This window comes from Nicotiana tabacum, chromosome 6, assembly GCF_000715075.1.
Source record: "Nicotiana tabacum cultivar K326 chromosome 6, ASM71507v2, whole genome shotgun sequence".
NCBI lineage: Eukaryota > Viridiplantae > Streptophyta > Magnoliopsida > Solanales > Solanaceae > Nicotiana > Nicotiana tabacum.
The window spans coordinates 22242305-22262187 of record NC_134085.1 but is presented as its reverse complement, the minus strand read 5'-3'; the positions used below and the strand labels follow the sequence as shown (position 1 = coordinate 22262187).

General features: G+C 36.3%; 2 long non-coding RNA genes across 2 annotated transcripts; both read left to right on the top strand.

The window, feature by feature from the left end:
- The first annotated feature begins 321 nt into the window (after positions 1–321).
- LOC142181596 (uncharacterized) lies at positions 322–3488 on the top strand. Its single transcript, XR_012710270.1, has 2 exons — positions 322–611; positions 3260–3488. It is a non-coding gene; the product is annotated as an uncharacterized LOC142181596 (long non-coding RNA).
- An 8057-nt stretch (positions 3489–11545) lies between these two features.
- LOC142181595 (uncharacterized) lies at positions 11546–18308 on the top strand. The gene is made up of 2 exons (XR_012710269.1): positions 11546–11899; positions 17971–18308. It is a non-coding gene; the product is annotated as an uncharacterized LOC142181595 (long non-coding RNA).
- The last annotated feature ends 1575 nt before the right edge of the window (positions 18309–19883 follow it).

Below are 19883 nucleotides of genomic sequence, written 5' to 3'. Positions count from 1 at the left end.
AATGTTAAAAAAATAATAAATAAAGAATTTTAATTTTTACAAAAATAGATAATTTAGGATTTTTAATTAGAAAAAAGGAAAAGGAAAAGAAAATGAAAAGCCTAATCTTTGGGCCATTTTAATTTGATTTTACCCAAGCCCAAATCAATTTCACCCACTACTTGGCTGAACCCAACCAAATCAAGCCCAATACCCTCTTGGCCCACACTATATTTTTATAAAAAAAGCAAGACCTAGAGAAACAGAGAGATTTTTTTAGACCGCTACCATAAAAAAACGGTGCATTTACAGGGTTCCCTTCTTCTTCTTATCGATTTTTCTAAACAAAAACAAAGAAAAGATAGCTAAGTCCCTAAACTCCATAGCCATTTTCCTTTCCCCCACAAAATATCCCCATGTCGCACACCATCAGAAAGGAGAACGATTGCTTCTCCTCCAAAATAGCAGCAGCCGTCCAAATTTCTACTGCTTCGGCCATGGCAGAAATTATTCCAGTTTGATTTCGAATTTAGAAGTTAAAGCTACAATTTGCTGTTTCTACTTCCACTGAGCTCTCGCTTTCCCTTCACTTTTATTTGATTATTCAAGTTTATCTCTATTGTTGTTTAGAGGTATGTATCTCGATCTGGAAATATAATGGTTGTTTGGATATCCATGTGCTATAAATCTGCTTAAATTGCAATGATATGGTATGATGTTTGGTTAAAATCTGATTCTCTATTTTTTTTTTCGGAATTAATCTGACTGCAGATTTTTTTTGTGCTTTTCTTTTTCTTTCTGTGCTCCACAACTATGTTCAGTTTACTAGTTTTGTGATGTCCTTATAAATTTTTGTATTCATCAAATACTGATAAGAATTTTAATGGCTTGAACTTTTCGTGTTTTTAATGCGAGAACGAAAAGTCGTGAAAAGAGATACGTGTTCCTCTTTCTGTTTTTAGGGGGAGTTATAACCCTTGGTTTTACTTATGGTAGGTTTTGAGATATTTTATAGTAAATATTTTGTTTTTGAAAAATAATTGGTCTTTAATCTTTGCTGGTTACAAAGTAACTACATTTGAAATTGTAGTTATCTCTTTTAAGTTTAAATAATTGTTGTTGCTGGTTTGAGCTCACATGAGCTATGCCATATTTGAAAGTCGTGAACCAAATGACCAGATGCACAAGGGGTTTGTGAATTGCATTGAATGCATTTTCACCCTTAATCATATAAATAAGTCGAATGATGACTTCGACATTTCTTTTGTCACATAGCGTGACCTTCAACGAATCTCGTAAGAAGTTAGAAAAACAAATTGACTTATGAAAATTAGTATAATACTGTAGGCGTAATTAAATTATTACAACTACGGGCACGGTTCCCGTGACGTGGTTGTGATAACTAGTTTTTAAATTAGATTAAAAATAGGAGCACCTTTAGTTTGCCTTTAAAATATATAACCCTTTTCTTAAAATAATTGAGGTGCACCATGCCATACAAAAATGACAATTGCATGGCCCTCGTTTAATTAATTTTGATTTAATCCTTAGAACTTGAAGCGTGCCATTTAGCAAATTTTCCATGGCCCTCGCAAAGTTAAAAAGGGCGTAGTTGCTCTAGGCGCGTAATTTTAAATCAATTTCCTTAAACTCGGGTGTGCAGTTCATGTAACCCAAATCCAAATCTTAACGACGTTAAATAAAATATATAGCGGATCGCGGGTGTATTTCATGTGGCGTGATCCAAAGTCATTTTTTGTATAACGTTGAAATCTTCCTAAATATGATTAAAAGCGGTTTGAAAGCTAAAATGCACATAGATCTAAAAGTATTTTTTTAAAATCAAATAATTGAGCCAAAAATAACGGTTGAGCGACCGTGCTAGAACCACGGAACTCGGGAATGCCTAACACCTTCTCTCGGGTTAACAGAATTCCTTACCCGGATTTCTGGTTCGCGGACTGTAATACAGAGTCAATCTTTTCCTTGATTCGGGATTTCAACCGGTAACTTGGGACACCATAAATTATTCTAAGTGGCGACTCTGAGTTTAATAAATAAATAATCCCGTTTCGATTGTCACTTTAAGTTGGAAAAAACTCCCTATATGACCCTTCAGGGGGTGTAGGTAAAAAAGAAGGTGTGACAGCTCTAGCGACTCTGCTGGGGACGAAACCCAGAACTTCGGTTCAGGGTTCAAGAATTCGAGCTCAGAATAATTGTTATAGTTGGCTTGTTTTATCTGATTTTTACATGTTGAGCCTAATGTGCTAATTGCCGCTTTTTACCGCTTTGATATTATTTGGATTGTATATAAATTGCTACGAAACCCTCCTCTCTCTGAGTCTTCTAAATCATCTGGGAAGTGTGCACTTCGTGTGACTTCTTTTCTGTTAGAGTCATATCCCAATTTTAGAACGAGGTTCGGACAAGTTGCAAAGCCGGTGAAGCTTCTGTATTCCCGGTACGCTGCCCCCCCTCGGCTCGAGTTGTCCGCTCGAGTACACAGTCTAGAACAAATACCTAGGTTTTGAACCTAGAATAGCTTAGCCTCATGCCGGATCCCTAAATAAGAACGTTTGTTTGCAACATGTGCATTTGACTTTGGAGACTCAACACAGGAGTTGGGTCTGTCTAGGACAGGTGTACCCGAAATGAAAAGACCATCTTGATGCATCCTATGTGCTACATATTGCATTTCTTCAAGGTTAAAAGTGTCATTTGGCGGACCAATGATAGTTGAGGGCAAATGAAAAGAAAGAAAAGAAAAAGAAAAAAAAGAGGGTGAAGTGTGAAAATAAAGCAAGTAGGGCCCGATTATGTTTTATGTCACATTTTATTAAGGAAAAAGCATGAAAATCCAAATTGTTTTTTTGCACTTTTTCATCATTTTTAGAAAATCAAAAAAAGAGGAAAGAGAAAATCCAAAGGAATTTACATGTTTCATGATTTTTCAAAAAAAAAATGTTTTCCCTAAATTAGTTGTTTTCTTATTATTTTCGCTCGTATCCAATCTGCCCGAACTACGCATACCTGATTCTCGTCTTTCGGGGCGTGATACGTAGGCAACCCACATAGGGTCCGGTCCTCCTAGTAAATCTTAGGTTCTTGGCTTTGCAGGGTCTTAACCAAATTTTGCACTTCTAGCCATCTTTTGGCCAAATAAGTCATTTTGCAAAAATAGCCTAAATCATGTCTTGCATGTTTTCAACAGGAAGGGTTATTGTCTCGCATAGCGCTCTAGGTCTTTAACCTATTTGGTTTTAATTTTCTCATACAGGCATGGATTTACTTATCGGAGTTTGAGCAGGAAAGAGCCGAGGACATCTATTCAGGATCGCACATTCAAGAGTGGATTAAAAGAAGATTTTCTTTTCTTTTATGTTTTGAGTCTGTTATTTTATTTTATGTCGTCTTTTATCTTTTAGTTTTGTATAGTAATGTCGAGTTTTAGTATTATTATTGTACTTTCTATTTTGCATTTGAAAGGGTGTGTAATGAATCAAAAATCCAAGAATTTTTTTTTTGCGTTTCATATTTCCGTTAGGAATCTTCTTTAGAATACTAATTGTAGGAATAAAAAAAAAGTATTTTGGAGGTGGTTTTTCCTTTAGGCAATTAATATCTAGGACTTAAATAAAAATTATTTTTATATTTCCTTTACTATATTAGGACCAAAATTAAAAAAAAAAAAAATCCTTTTAGTACCTTTAAAAAGTTTTCCTTAAGGCATTAATCTCAAAAATCCAAAAAGATTTTCTTTTGAGGTTCTTAATGAAAAATGAAAAAAATATTCTTTTATTTTTCCTAAGAACTTTAGGATATTGTACATAGAAGAAAAAGAACATACTTTATCTTTTGTTTAAAGTTTCTTCCTTTAAGCAATCAAATTGAAATCCAAAAACATGTTGTTTTGTCCTTTTTGCTTGTTTCTAAATCCTGTATCAGGATATCAAATGGAAATTCAAAATATTTTCTGTGGTTTATTCTTTCGATCTTCTTCCTAAAAAAAAGAATCAAAAAGTATTTTTTTTCTCTTCTAGGGTTTTTCCTTAATAATTTTCCATAGAATGTTTGTTTCAAGAAAGAAAAAAAGCAAAAAATATATGCTCGTTAAGCTTGAGTTTGCAATAGGTTATAGAACATTAAGTCTAGAAAATTAAAAAAAAAAGATTTGCTTCTTTTATTCCTCTTTTCTTATAAGAATAGTCCTTAAGGTAAAAAAAGAACGTTAGTTTGTTTACTTTGTTTACTTTATTCCCGTTCTTCTCGAACTACGCAAAGATCTGATTCATGCGGCATCATGATACGTAGGCAACCTACATAGGTTTCGATCGAATCATTTTTTTATTAAAAGAAAAAAGGAAAAAAGAAAAGAAAAAAAAGAGGTGGAATTGTGGGATGTAAGATATGAGAGAAAGAAAGGGTGATGATTAAAAAAAAGAGAAATGAAGGAAAATGGGCAAGCCAGCAAGTGCTAGAAAAGCAAAGAAAAGAGAGGTTGAAATGAACAAATTGGGATGATGCCAACTGACCTTTGTACCCTCGAAGTCATTTTAGAACCGATAATTGTGGCTAGGTGCATTGCACATAAAGTGAGATTATCTTATGTTAAATGCTCTAACGCTAACGTAATGGCTTCATTTTGTTATATTCATAGCATAAGGGTGGTTGGTTTATGGTTTTAAAGTGGTAACTCTTCTCTACAACATAAAGTCAAAGGCAATGGCAAACAACAACAGAACTCAGTCGGTTGATACTGGCGCTCGAAAGCAGTTGGTTGAACAGGACAATGGATTGGTTGAAGAGGTAAAGATGTTAAAACAACACATGACTGACATGTATCAGGCTTGGATGACTGGGAAGGCGCCACCCCCGCCGCCACCTAGCTTCCTAGATGATGCCTTTACCCAAACTCCGGACACAATGCCAAATGATCCTCCATACTCTCTAGATCCACCTGCTTATCTCCAAGCTCATGATGCCCAATATTACCTCTCATAGGTTGCCCACAAGGTTCCCTACTCATACAAACAGGACCCAAAGGATGAGCCACATATTGAAAATGAAAGGTTCAAAGGAAGAAAAGAGAAAGATGGGACACCCAAGAGGCTAAAAGGCATAGAACAGTCCTTAAAGAACAAGCAAGGAACGGGAGACCAGGGAAGTATGGCTTACAAGGAAATGTCTGTGTCCCCTAACGTTCGCCTGCCCGCGGTGTTTAAAGTGCCAAAATTTAACTTGTATGATGGGTGTGGGGATCCGGTAACCCACCTGAAGGTTTATTGCAATGAAATGAGAGGTGTTGGAGAGAAAGATCACTTGATGATGGCGTATTTCAGTGAGAGCCTGACTGGGGCAGCTTTGGACTGGCATGCTCGTCAAGATGTTGGTAAGTGACCTACATTGGGTGACATGGCTCAAGATTTTGTTCAATACTTTCAATACAAATCAAGCGTTACCCTAAACCGCTCCTCCATATCTAGGATGAGAAAGAAGCCGTAGGAAAGCTTTAGAGAGTTTGGGCTCAGATGGAGGGAGCAGGCTGCTCGAGTCAATACCCCGATTGGTGAAGAAGAAATGGTTGAGCTTTTCCTACAAGCCCAAGGGCCCACCTACTTCAGTCATTTGATCCCGGCCCTGGGGAAGCCTTTCAATGATGTGTTAAGAATGGGGAGCTAATAGAAGAGGGAGTCAGGTCAGGCAAAATCATGAGATGTTCGAAAAAATATTCAGAACATCCCAGTAAGCTTGGGTGGAAGAAAGAGAAACAGAGAAGATGATCTAATGGGCTTTCCCGATCAATACTTCCGGCCTCGACATCGTCCCCGTGGATATCCTTATGCACCAGATTATCCTCCCCAATGCCACTTCTCTCCGTAGAACTCCCAAAGTCGTACATCACTCTCCCAGTACCTAGCTCCACAAAATGCCTATCTACCCCCACGAGCCTACCGAAAACCCCCTGGATCAGGTTTTTGGCCCAATCAAGCCTTTAAGAACGAGAGGTTACGGAAGAAGAAGACCTTCACTCCATTGGGAGAGTCATATGCCAGTCTGTTCCAGAGGCTAAGGATATTGGACATGTTGAAGCCGACCCAGATAAAAATGCCAGACACTCTTCCAAAGAAGTTTGATTTTTCTAAAAGGTGCGCATATTGCTTGGATGCCCCGGGGCATGACATAGAGAAGTGTTGGAATCTGAAGAACGCAATTCAAAAGCTTATTGATGCAGGCGACATTGTCGTGCAAAATCCAGATGCAGCAGACACTAGCCAAAGTCTGTCACCTGTGCATAATGAGACGCATATGGTGGGTATGATTTATTTTGAAAAGGAATGTGAGAATTCTTCTGGGATCCTTGGAGGTCCACGTGCTACGAAGCTTTCAGTGCTATCAGAGGTTGATCCTAAGAACGAGCAGTCAAAGGGAACCCAAAGACAATCGGTTCAGAACAATGTGATGGAGGCTTGTGAAGGTCCTAGCATTGTTGATGTAGAAGTCAGTGGATAATATGTTGAGTTTGATGATTGGAAAGACGCTCTTTTCTTGGTTTGCCAGGGAGGAGTTTTGGTGATTTATTTTGTTGTCATTTTTGCTATCCAGGTTATTTCAGGGTAGTAATCCGGATATTGTCTTGTGACTCAAACCGTTCTATCCTTTTATTTTGCTTAGTTTGTTTAGTCATAATAGCCCGTTTAGTGTTGTCTAGGTTTGTTCTAGGTTTGTAACCCCAGTTTGGTTTGTTTGTTTTGTTGTCCAAACCCTTTCACCATCTGTCTAATGCAATTTTCTATTTTCTGTGATTTCTAGTCATTTTCGTTGAGTTCTCTTTTCTTTTTATAGTTCTTTTCTGTTGACTCTAGTGACATGACATGCACGCGTAACTCTCAGCCTGGTTTTAAAAGTCAGTTTAATCACGAAGCAATGAAACAACGTTGAAGATGTAAGGACATTTGAGGGAAATAAGTAAAGGCATTTTGAGATCACTTCAAGCCCGAATTGTGTGAAACTGGGGCAGGTAGAACATAAAAATACACTATTGAAATGCATCATACTGCATCAGGTGAAGATAATGGCAAGTTTGCCCCAAATTTGTAGGGGCCCGTTCGTGGTAGTGAGAGTGAGGGTGTTGTCCAATGGGGCTTGGTAACTAACAGATGTAGAAGGCGAATGCGTGGATATGATTATCAAGTCTAGTGCAATCAAAAGATGTTACAAAGGGACTCACAGTTCGGTCCCATCGAAATAAAATCAAAAAGCCCCCAAGCAAGAAACTGGGGCAGAAGTTGTGGTTGTTGCAGGAAATCTGATTCCAAAAGTTGTAATTTTGAACCCAGTTGAATTGTTTTGAGCCTTTTATACCCTTTCTTTCTAACCCTGACCAAAAACCCACATTACGGTCCAAAGAAAGACCTTCCAATCAGTCTTCGAGAGATGCCAAGTCAAGCGAGTAGAGGTGAATCATATCAGGGGCAGCACTCCGGTCCAAGCAAGGAAAAATGAAAAATGAGAGTCTTATTGGTAAAAATCCTCACGGGCATCGTAAGGCGATGAAAGCTGAGAGAAATAAAAAATGAGAGTCTTATTGGTGAAAACCTTCATGGGCACCTTGAGGCGACGGTAAGTTGAGAGAAAGAACAAATGAGAGAGGGTTGATGGTGAAAACTCTCCGGGCACTACAAGTCGAATAAAGATTTTGAATCAGATTGGATAATCGGAGCATTTAAGCTCAGTTTCACGGTTTAAAGGTACAGCAAGTGTTGAACATTAGGCTTACTTGACAGAATAGGCTACAGGTGCTTGTCATGGTCATTAGAGTTTGTATCCACAACTGATAGGTTTCTACTTTGTAGTTTTCTCGTTAGGAATCATTTTTTTCCATTGTCCTTTACTCTGTTCTTTTGGTCTTGTTCACTTCCTCTTCCTGAGTCTGTGCGGTTAGAACAAGTGAGAAATGACTTCAAAATTTGCCACCAGCTGGCCAATTGCACAAAACGGGGTCGGGCTAACACATCAAAATGTCATAAGTCAGAAAAGAACAACAAGCGCATTGAGCTGGTAATAATCAACATGCTTTGGGATCCTTGTGAAATACAAAGGTTTGGTACATATCCATTCATGAACAATGCAACAAGATGGAGGGTGTTAGGTGAATGAATCAAAGGTATTTTCGGCGAAACACAAAGATTTGATATATATCAATTCATGAACAATGCAACAGATGGAGGGTGCAGGGTGAACGGATCAAAGGTATTTTATGTAATAAGATTAACAAAGAAAATGGTTAACCAGTGACAAGCAAGATCTTCCAAGTAGAAATCAAAGTTATCATGGCAAGTGAAGGAGTAATAGACCTCAAGGCCAATGCCGGCGGGTTAAGTCAGGAAAGAACAACATGCACATTGAGTGGACGGTAATTGACGTGCTTTGGGATTCATGTGAGACACAAAGGTTGGTAAATGTCAGTTCACGAGTAATGCAACAGATAGAGGGTATTGGGTCTGAACGGAGAAGAGGAATTTTCTGTGATAAGGGTGACAGAGAAAGTGGTCAGTCAATAAACAGACAAGGTCTTTCAAGTTGAAACCAAAGTTATCATGGGAAGTGAAGGATCAACCGCCCTGAAAGTCAATTCCACAAACCAATCACCATATTTATAAACTCACAAGTTTTCTTTGTTTGAAACAGGGACGAAAATTGTGTCCAAATCAAAGCTTGAAAGTTTGAATTTTTTTTTTTCAAATGTCATGCCCAAATTTTGTCAGCACAAAGGCGGTTTGAGAAGGGAAAAGGAAAATTTGTTCGATCTGTAGGAACCCTCCATGAGGAAAAGCATGGTTCAGAGGCAAGGAATTTTGTTCATTCTGCAGAGATCCTCCAGAAAGAAAGCATGGCTCAGGTAAGTTCATTCTCGGAGTTTTCAGGACCCTCCTGGATAATGGGATTTAGTTTTTAAATTCTCAGGACCCTCCTGGATAATGGGATTTAATTTAAAATTTTCAGGACCCTCCTGGATAATGCGATTTAATTTAAAAAGTTCTCAGGACCCTCCTGGATAATGGGATTTAGTCTTTAAATTCTCAGGACCCTCCTGGATAATGGGATTTAGTTTTTTTAAGTTTTCAGAACCCTCGTGGATAATGAGATTTAGTTTTTAAATTCTCAGGACCCTCCTAGATAATGAGATTTAATTTAAAATTCTCAGGACCCTCCTGGAAAATGGGATTTAGTTTTTAAGTTTTCAGGACCTTCCTGGATAATGGGATTTAGTTTTTAAATTCTCAGGACCCTCCTGGATAACGAGATTTAATTTAAAATTCTCAGGACCCTCTTGGATAATGAGATTTAGTTTTTAAGTTTTCAGGACCCTCCTTGATAATGAGATTTAATTTTAAATTTTCAGGACCCTCCTGGATAATGGTATTTAATTTTAAAATTCTCAGGACCCTCCTGGATAATAGGATTTAGTTTTTAAGTTTTCAGGACCCTCCTGGATAATGGAATTTAGTTTTTAAATTCTCAGGACCCTCTTGGATAATGGGATTTAATTTAAAATTTTCAGGACCCTCCCGGATAATGGGATTTAATTTTAAAATTTCTCAGGACCCTCCTGGATAATGAGATTTAGTTTTTAAATTTTTTGGGCCCTCCTGGATAATGGGATTTAATCTTAAAAATTCTCAGGACCCTCCTGGACAATGAGACTTAGTTAAAATTCAAAACGTTCATGAGTAACAAGATCTAGCTAGGCTCTACCTTGAGGAAATATAAGTTTGGCTTTGAAGTTTTCATGCTTAGGATAAGATTTAATTTAAATTTTCAGGACCCTCCTGAATAATGGGACTTAGTTTAATACCTCCCTTAGATGCTAAGATTTAGCATAAGTTTCACCGTTAGGAAGTTGAATTTAGCATTGAAATTTTCACCCTTAGGATGAGATTTGATTTTAAATTTCAGGACCCTCCTAGATAATGAGGTTTAGTTTTAAGGTCTTCATAGATAACAAGATCTAGCGGAAGTCTTACCTTTAGGAAATATAACTTAGCTTCAAAACTGTCATATAACTAGGAGTTTTCAGGATCCTTCTGGATAATGGGATCTAGCTTTTAAAATTCATAGAGATATTTGGTAACATGATTCAATGCGCCCAGCATCAAACTAGGGCAGAAAATATTCTTCGTTTTTGTCTATTTTTGTCGAAATCAGGCGCCCACCTGGAGAACAAGGGAATACATTTCAAGTTCAGCAATCAGGCGCCCACCTGGAGAACAAGGGAATATATTTCAAGTTCAGCAATCAGGCACCCGCCTGGAGAACAAGGGAACACATTTTCAAGTTCAGCAATCAGGCACCCACCTGGAGAACAAGGGAGTATAGTTCAAGTTTCAGTTTTCAAAGTTCTTACTGATGTTTGGTAACATGCCAATTCGGGGCAGACGTTTTCTTTGTTTTGTTTATTTTGTGAAAATCAGGCACCCACCTGGAGAAAAAGGGAATACATTTTTCAAGTTCAGCAATCAGGCGCCCACTTGGAGAACAAGGGAATACATTTCAAGTTCAGCAATCGGGCGCCCACCTGGAGAACAAGGGAATACATTTCAAGTTCAGCAATCAGGCACCCGCCTGGAGAATAAGGGAATACATTCAAGTTCAGCAATCAGGCGCCCACCTGGAGAACAAGGGAATACATTTCAAGTTCAGCAATTAGGCACCCGCCTGTAGAATAAGGGAATACATTCAAGTTTCAGCAATCAGGCGTACACCTGGAGAAAGGGAAACATCTCAGATTACAATTCAAGGTGGCAACAAGGGGATTCCACCAGGAGAATACTAGTCAACAAGGCAACAAGAACCACACGAGCAAGTTTAAAGATATAGATAGGATTTTGTAATGCATAGATCAAAGTCTAGTCTAGCTTCATTTCATTTTATCATGGTGCAATGAGGGGGTTCAGTAAGCAGTAGTAGCAGCAGCAGCTACAATGAAATCACAGCTTCATGGTAGTCCCAGCTACCAAAACTTCCCGAATTACACTGACCTAATTCCTTTATAGCTAAGGATTAGTATTCAAACGGGCAAAAATCGCTCGTATCCACTAACTTTATCTTTGCACGTGATTTTTGCCCTACATGAAAATAACTCCTAAAAAATAGATCAAAAATAATTTCTATTAATTTTAGAAATTTTTCTTTATTTATTTGCAGTTCATGCATTTTTAACATTTTTTTAATCATAAATTTTTACATATTTATTTTTAGTCATTAAAATTAGCATTTTTCTTTAGTTTTAAGTTAATTAGTTATTTTAATGTTAAAAAATTAATAAATAATGAATTTTAATTTTTACAAAAATAGATAATTTAGGATTTTTAATTAGAAAAAAGGAAAAGGAAAAGAAAATGAAAAGCTTGATCTTTGGGCCATTTTAATTTGATTTTACCCAAGCCCAAATCAATTTCACCAATTACTTGGCTGAACCCAACCAAATCAAGCCCAATACCCTCTTGGCCCACACTATATTTTTATAAAAAAGCAAGACCTAGAGAAACAGAGAGATTTTTTTTAGACCGCTACCATTAAAAAATGGCGCATTTACAGGGTTCCCTTCTTCTTCTTATCGATTTTTCTAAAAAAAACAAAGAAAAGGTAGCTAAGTCCCTAAACTCCATAGCCATTTCCCTTTACCCCACAAAATATCCCCATGTCGCACACCATCAGAAAGGAGAACGACTGCTTCTCCTCCAAAATAGCAGCAGCCGTCCAAATTTCTACTGCTTCGGCCATGGCAGAAATTGTTCCAGTTTAATTTCGGATTTAGAAGTCGAAGCTACGATTTGCTGTTTCTACTTCCACTAAGCTCTCGCTTTCCCTTCACTTTTATTTGATTATTCAAGTTTATCTCTATTGCTGTTTAGAGGTATGTATCTCGATCTGGAAATATAATGGTTGTTTGGATATCCATGTGCTATAAATCTGCTTAAATTGCAATGATATGGTATGATGTTTGGTTAAAATCCGATTCTCTATTTTTTTTTCGGAATTAATCTGACTGCAGGTTTTTTTGTGCTTTTCTTTTTCTTTCTGTGCTCCACAACTATGTTCAGTTTACTAGTTTTGTGATGTCCATATAAATTTTTGTATTCATCAAATACTGATAAGAATTTTAATGGCTTGAGCTTTTCGTATTTTTAATGCGAGAACGAAAAGTCGTGAAAAGAGATATGTGTTCCTCTTTCTGTTTTTTAGGGGGAGTTATAACCATTGGTTTTACTTATGGTAGGTTTTGAGATATTTTATAGTAAATATTTTGTTTTTGAAAAATAATTGGTCTTTAATCTTTGCTGGTTACAAAGTAACTACATTTGAAATTGTAGTTATCTCTTTTAAGTTTAAATAATTGTTGCTGCTGGTTTGAGCTCACATGAGCTATGCCATATTTGAAAGTCGTGAACCAAACGACCAGATTCATCCTTAATCATATAAATAAGTCGAATGATGACTTCGACATTTCTTTTGTCACATAGCGTGACCTTCAACGAATCTCGTAAGAAGTTAGAAAAACATATTGACTTATGAATATTAGTATAATACTGTAGGCGTAATTAAATTATTACAACTACGGGCACGGTTCCCGTGACGTGGTTGTGATAACTAGTTTTTAAATTAGATTAAAAATAGGAGCACCTTTAGTTTGCCTTTAAAATATATAACCCTTTTCTTAAAATAATTGAGGTGCGCCATGCCAAACAAAAATGATAATTGCATGACCCTCATTTAATTAATTTTGATTTAATCCTTAGAACTCGAAGCGTGCCATTTAGCAAATTTTCCATGGCCCTCGCAAAGTTAAAAATGACGTACTTGCTTTAGGCGCGTAATTGTAAATCAATTTCCTTAAACTCGGGTGTGCAGTTCATGTGACCCAAATCCAAATCTTAACGACGTTAAATAAAATATATCACGGATCGCGGGTGCATTTCATGTGGCGTGATCCAAAGTCATTTTTTGTATAACGTTGAAATCTTCCTAAATATGATTAAAAGCGGTTTGAAAGCTAAAATGCATATAGATCTAAAAGTGTTTTTTTAAAATCAAATAATTGAGCCAAAAATAACGGTTGAGCGACCGTGCTAGAACCACGGAACTCGGGAATACCTAACACCTTCTCCCGGGTTAACAGAATTCCTTACCCGGATTTCTGGTTCGCGGACTGTAATACAGAGTCAATCTTTTCCTCGATTCGGGATTTGAACTGGTGACTTGGGACACCATAAATTATTCTAAATGACGACTCTGAGTTTAATAAATAAATAATCCCGTTTCGATTGTCACTTTAAGTTGGAAAAAACTCCCTATATGCCCCTTCAGGGGGTGTAGGTAAAAAGGAGGTGTGACAGCTCTGGCGACTCTGCTGGGGACGAAACCCAGAACTTCGGTTCAGGGTTCAAGAATTCGAGCTCAGAATAATTGTTATAGTTGGCTTGTTTTATCTAATTTTTACATGTTGAGCCTAATGTGCTAATTGTCGCTTTTTACCGCTTTGATATTATTTGGATTGTATGTAAATTACTACGAAACCCTCATCTCTCTGAGTCTTCTAAATCATCTGGGAAGTGTGCACTTCGTGTGACTTCTTTTTTGTTAGAGTCAAATCCCAATATTAGAACGAGGTTCGGACAAGTTGCAAAGCCGGTGAAGCTTTTGTATTCCTGGTACGCTGCCCCCCCTCGGCTCGAGTTGTCCGCTCGAGTACACAGTCTAGAACAAATACCCAGGTTTTGAACTTAGAATAACTTAGCCTCATGCCAGATCCCTAAATAGGAACGTTTGTTTGCATCATGTGCATTTGACTTTGGAGACTCAACACAGGGGTTGGGTCTGTCTAGGACAGGTGTACCCGAAATGAAAAGACCATCTTGATGCATCCTATGTGCTACATGTTGCATTTCTTCAAGGTTAAAAGGGTCATTTGGCGGACCAATGATAGTTGAGGGCAAATGAAAAGAAAGAAAAGAAAAAGGAAAAAAAGGGTGAAGTGTGAAAATAAATCAAGTAGGGCCCGATTATGTTTTATGTCACATTTTATTAAGGAAAAAGCATGAAAAATCCAATTTTTTTTGCACTTTTTCATCATTTTCCGAAAATCAAAAAAAGAGGAAAGAGAAAATCCAAACGAATTTACATGTTTCATGATTTTTCAAAATTTTTTTTTCCCTAAATTAGTTGTTTTTTTATTATTCTCGCTCGTATCCATCTGCGCGAACTACGCATACCTGATTCTCGTCTTTCGGGGCGTGATACGTAGGCAACCCACATAGAGTCCGGTCCTCCTAGTAAATCTTAGGTTCTTGGCTTTGCGGGGTCTTAGCCAAATTTTGCACTTCTAGCCATCTTTTGGCCAAATAAGTCATTTTGCAAAAATAGCCTAAATCATGTCTTGCATGTTTTCAACAGGAAGGGTTATTGTCTCGCATAACGCTCTAGGTCTTTAACCTATTTGGTTTTAATTTTCTCATACATGCGTGGATTTACTTATCGGAGTTTGAGCAGGACAGAGCCCCAGGACATCTAGTCAGGATCGCTCATTCAAGAGTGGATTAAAAGAAGATTTTCTTTTCTTTTATGTTTTGAGTCTGTTATTTTATTTTATGTCATCTTTTATCTTTTAGTTTTGTATAGTAATGTCGAGTTTTAGTATTATTATTGTACTTTCTATTTTGCATTTGAAAGGGTGTGTAATGAATCAAAAATCCAAGAAAAAAAAATTTTGCGTTTCATATTTCCGTTAGGAATCTTCTTTAGAATAATAATTGTAGGAATGAAAAAAAAGTATTTTGGAGGTGGTTTTTCCTTTAGGCAATTAATATCTAGGACTTAAATAAAAATTGTTTTTATATTTCCTTTACTATATTAGTTTAATAAATAATCCCATTTCTGAGTTTAATAAATTAATAATCCCATTTCGATTGTCACTTTAAGTTGGAAAAAACTCCCTATATGCCCCTTCAGGGGGTGTAGGGTAAAAAAGGAGGTGTGACACTAAGTGTGAGCACGTGATTTTTGCCTTAACGAAAACTACTCCAAAAATAAATCAAAAAATAAAATAAATTTCTTTTACTGTGTAATTTTTGAATTTGCGTGGTGTTAAATATTTGTGTTATGTCCGTAAATGTTTATTTTGTCATAATAAAATGAAAAAATAAAATAAAATACATATTGCATGCATATAGGATTTAATTATGCATTTAAGAGATAATTTAAATAAAATCACAAAAAATATGCATTCGTTCTATTTTTAAATGTGTTACTGTGTGATTAATGTTTTGACTATGTGTTAAATAGTTGTTATAGAGTAATTAATATATTTTTTGTGAAGTTAAAATTGTTTTATAATTAAAATTGAAAATTTAAATTAGAAAAATGAATTAGTTGAAAAAGGAATAAAAAAATCGGACCTGGATTTAAATCCAGGCCCAATTACCCCAACAGCCCAATCCAACATCCCCTGTCCGGTCCAATTCAGACCAGACCAAACGACGTCGCTTCTGGATTTTTAATCTGGGCCGTTGATTCATTTCAATCAAACGGTCCAGTTCAGCCCCTGCACAAAAGAAACGACGACGTTTAGGGCAATCAAATCTGAACCGTTCATCCATCCTGATCCTACGGCCTCAAAAACTCACCCAGACCCGATCCATTTCACCCCCGGGTTGACCCCTTTCCCCAACTTAAACCAAACGATGTCGTTTGGTTAAGTGGATTGATCTCAGCCGTGCATCTTAATTGATCCAACGGATGAGATCAGTCCACCCCACCCCTATATAAGGCCCAAACCCCTACCCCGGCCCCTAACTGAACACCCCCTCCCCTCTACTGTTCATCATCCCTTCCGGAACCCACCCCTAACCCTAGCCGCCCTAAGACCCCAAAGCCTGAAACCCGGCGGCATCAACGCCGCCGGTCACCAACTTAACACCCTAGGACCTCCTGAACATCCCCTACACGAATCCGACCTTAGTTTCCTTCGAATCAGGCCCCAACCCTTCGAATCTTAAATCGAAGGTTGGCCTGAAAACCTGATCTAAACCAATCAGCACCTAGTTAACACCATAGCTTCCCCTAGTCATCCTGAGTATGGATCTGTTGTTTGTTTGGCTCGAATCAGTTCCGAGCTTCTCGAATCTTCTTTTGAAGATTCGGACCAAACAAGAACAAGCTCAGATTTGTTTTAAACTGACACCAAATGACCCCTAGGCTACCCTCACCCTTGTGTCATCTTTGGTTTCCCTCGAATCTGACCAGAAATGGTTAAATCCCAAATCGAACCTTCAGAAACCCTAAATTTTCCAAGAGTGGAATCTTTTTCACTTCAGACAAAGATTGAGGTTTAATTGACCTTAGTCAAAGTATTTTCAGTAGAAAATACTTCGACTAAGGTCTGTTTGATTTCAAACAAAGTCCAAATCCAAGTTGAGTTCGAGTCGGAATAAAATTGAAGATTCAAAGGTATTTTTTCTATTTATTTTTGTGTATTATACGTGTATTTTTGTGTTTGTTTTAGTCTGTGTCAATAGCTTTTTAATTTTTCATATTTGTTTTGATCAATTCTGTCATTTCTGTCTCCTACCTATCTACTTAATCCGAATGTGAATTGTTTCTGTTGGTTGTGATTGTTTACAATGTGTGTAATCGACTCGATTAAGTTCGTCGATTAGTTATATTACGAATTTTCATTTCTGAAAATGCTGACTAAAACAGTCTGCTTCTATTGTTTTAGACTAATTATTGACAAATGTTGTAAATAGTCAACTGATTAATACTCGTCAATTAAATCATGTTTGTTTGTGAATCAGTGAATTCAAATGTATGCTGTATATGTTGTTTTCTGAACAGGGCATTGTCAGTATATTGACAATGCTCCTGTGTATGTTTGATCTTAGTTTAATTATAAGTTCAGTTTGCATTATTATGCTGAACCCAGTGTAATATTGTCAAGTTTGAGTTCAAGTTTACAAATGATGATTAGATGTAATTGTGATAGAATGTTTACATTCTTAGGATTCAGTCCAGAACCTAAGAGAATTGGTTATAGCTGTGTTAAATCAGGTTGATAATTAAGTTTGAACAGATTTTTAAATCTGTTTTGTAAATTCTGTTATGATTTTTGCATTTAAGGCAGTAATAATAGTGATCACAGTAGGTATTTCTAGGTTAGAAACAGTAGGGTAATGTGATAATAGTAGTGGGCTGAAAGTGGAATGTAATGACTATAATTTAAGTAATAAAGGGGAACAAGGGATAATGGGGCTGCTGAAAAACAGGATAATTAGCACTTAGTTTTAAAATATTCAAAAGTAGTTCTAATGGAAAAACTTTCTGATTTTTAAAGGGATAAAGGGTCCCTCCAACACTAATTGGTATAGAACCAGCCCTGTATAAATACAGGAGCTGGACAGACCTTAATAGAGGGACCTTAGAGATTTTTGAAGAGAGAAAAAATCAGTTTCCAGAGAGAGGGAAATCAGTTTTTCATAATAGAGGGCAGTGAGAGTTTTTTTTTCCAGAGAAAAAGAGAGCTTAGAGAGAGTTTAAAAACAGATTTGAAGAGGAGGAACAATCTGATTTAGGAAGGCAGTTTTGATTTTCTTCAAGTTATCTGTTTAAGAGAGGTCGATTTTCAAAACATTAGGAAATATATACAGAAGTACATTCCCAAATTGTGAAAAACAGAAAGAAAGAAATGTGGAATAGGAATCTGAAACAGGAAGAGAAAAGAAACTGAAAGCTGAAATGTTATCTTTCTAGAATCTGTCCGTTGTTTGCTTGTGATTATTGTTCAGTCCAAATCTGAAATTTTTTCTCAAGTCTCTGTCACTATTCATCTGGGTTAACGGGTCTTGTTCAGACTTGCTGTGTTATTGGTATATTCTGCTAATTTTTGTTACTGCTGCAACTGCTGAAACTTACTTCTTCTACCTCCATTTCCAGGTACATATCCTTTTAAATTCTATGTTGGAAAAAGATTCAATATGACGGATAAATGAAGATTGAATTGTAATAATATCTTTGAGTTCTTTAATTAAAACTCAGTTTTGTTTCTGGATCAAATAAGTAGTATATGTTGATAGGATGACTGTAAGCTAATTTATCTTTTATTGAAGACTGTATAAATGTTGTAACAAGGTTAATTTTCTAAACTTTCATTAAAGTATAGTTATGATTAAGATTGTCAAGGTAGGAAACATGGCATAAAGTGGGCCATTATTTGAATTTTATGGTGTTGTTAGTTAAGTAAAGAGTAATGTAGAAATATCAAGAAAACTACATTACTAACTCTTGTTGTTAAATAAGGTTTAGATGGTATTGATGGTATATGTTTATAAAGATAATAGATGTGTGTATAAACGTTGGTGAAAGGTGATATGATATAGCTTGTTACGATGTTTAAAACATTATGAATGCTTACGACATACAACTAAGTTGCATGTAAGGTAATTTTATTGAATTGGCTTGTATGATAATTCCTTTCCTATAAACTCGAATGCCTATCTACCTTTATAAAATAAATTAACCAAATAGTTAGGCCAATTAGATTAAAAGCAAATATATGAGAATAAAATGAGGTGTACAAAGCATAAATTGCAATACTTATATCAATGGTAAGTAGAAATAGAATTTGCACTAAATAAGAAATAAATAAAAATTGTCCAAAAATATTTCTTCCATTCATAAATTATCTTGTAAGTTTCATATGTCCCTCATTCTTCGATATATGTATATATATTGTATTTATGAAGAATAGTATTAATCATATCCTTATTCTTTATTTTGAATTTGAATAGTCTTGGATAAACATGTTATATGCGGAAATTATAATCAATGGGCAACATTCAATAAATTGTGATTTTTTTTTTCAAGAATTAAGGATATCTTAAATGAAGATTTCTCATAATATAATAAACAATTTATGGAAAAATCCCTAATATCATTGCAAATATTTCGCACAATTAGGGATACGTTCGCGTACCCTGATTATATTTTTAAAAGCAAAAAATTCGGATTATGCGTACGCGCAATTTCGAGCGAATATTTAATAAAAGGATTTTTCCAAAGGCGTTAAATTAATTTCATAAAAATCCGCGATGTGCGGTTCAATATTTAAGAAAAACAAATATTCTTGATTCAGCACAATCTCGAAAAAAAATGATTGCTTAATAAATATATTATCAAAAGTTATTGTGTACACGTACGCGTGACACAATTCCGCATTTTTAAATTTATAACACGAATATACGTACGCGTAATTCGAATCAAAGAAGGGTTTTCAATCACAATAAGTATAAGCGGTAGTAAAATCATGTAACATCAATATATTTAATAAAAATCAAGATGATTAAGCCAATAATAAAAACAGTTAAGCGACCGTGCTAGAACCACGGAATTCGGAAATGCCTAACACCTTCTTCCGGATTAACAGAATTCCTTACTCAGGATTTCTGGTTCGCAGAATAATAAACAGAGTCATATTCTCCTCGATTCAGGGATTAAAATTGGTGACTTGGGACGCCTTAAAATTCCCAGGTGGCGACTCTGAAATAACTAAATAAATCCCGTTTCGACTGTCCTTCAATTGGAGAAAACTCCCCACGCGCCCCGCAGGCGCGGCTAAAAGGAGGTGCGACAGCTCTGGCGACTCTGCTGGGGAAAAAGTGAAACTGTAACCCAGAACCATTGGTTCAGGGTTTAAAGAATTCGAGCTTAAAATATCCGTGTTACTTGGCTTTATTTACTATGAGATTTTCAACTGTTTATATGCTAATGTGCTAAATGTTGCTGTTTACCGCTTTAATATTATTTGAATTGTGAATATGTACAACTGCTACGAAACCCCCTTCTTTCTG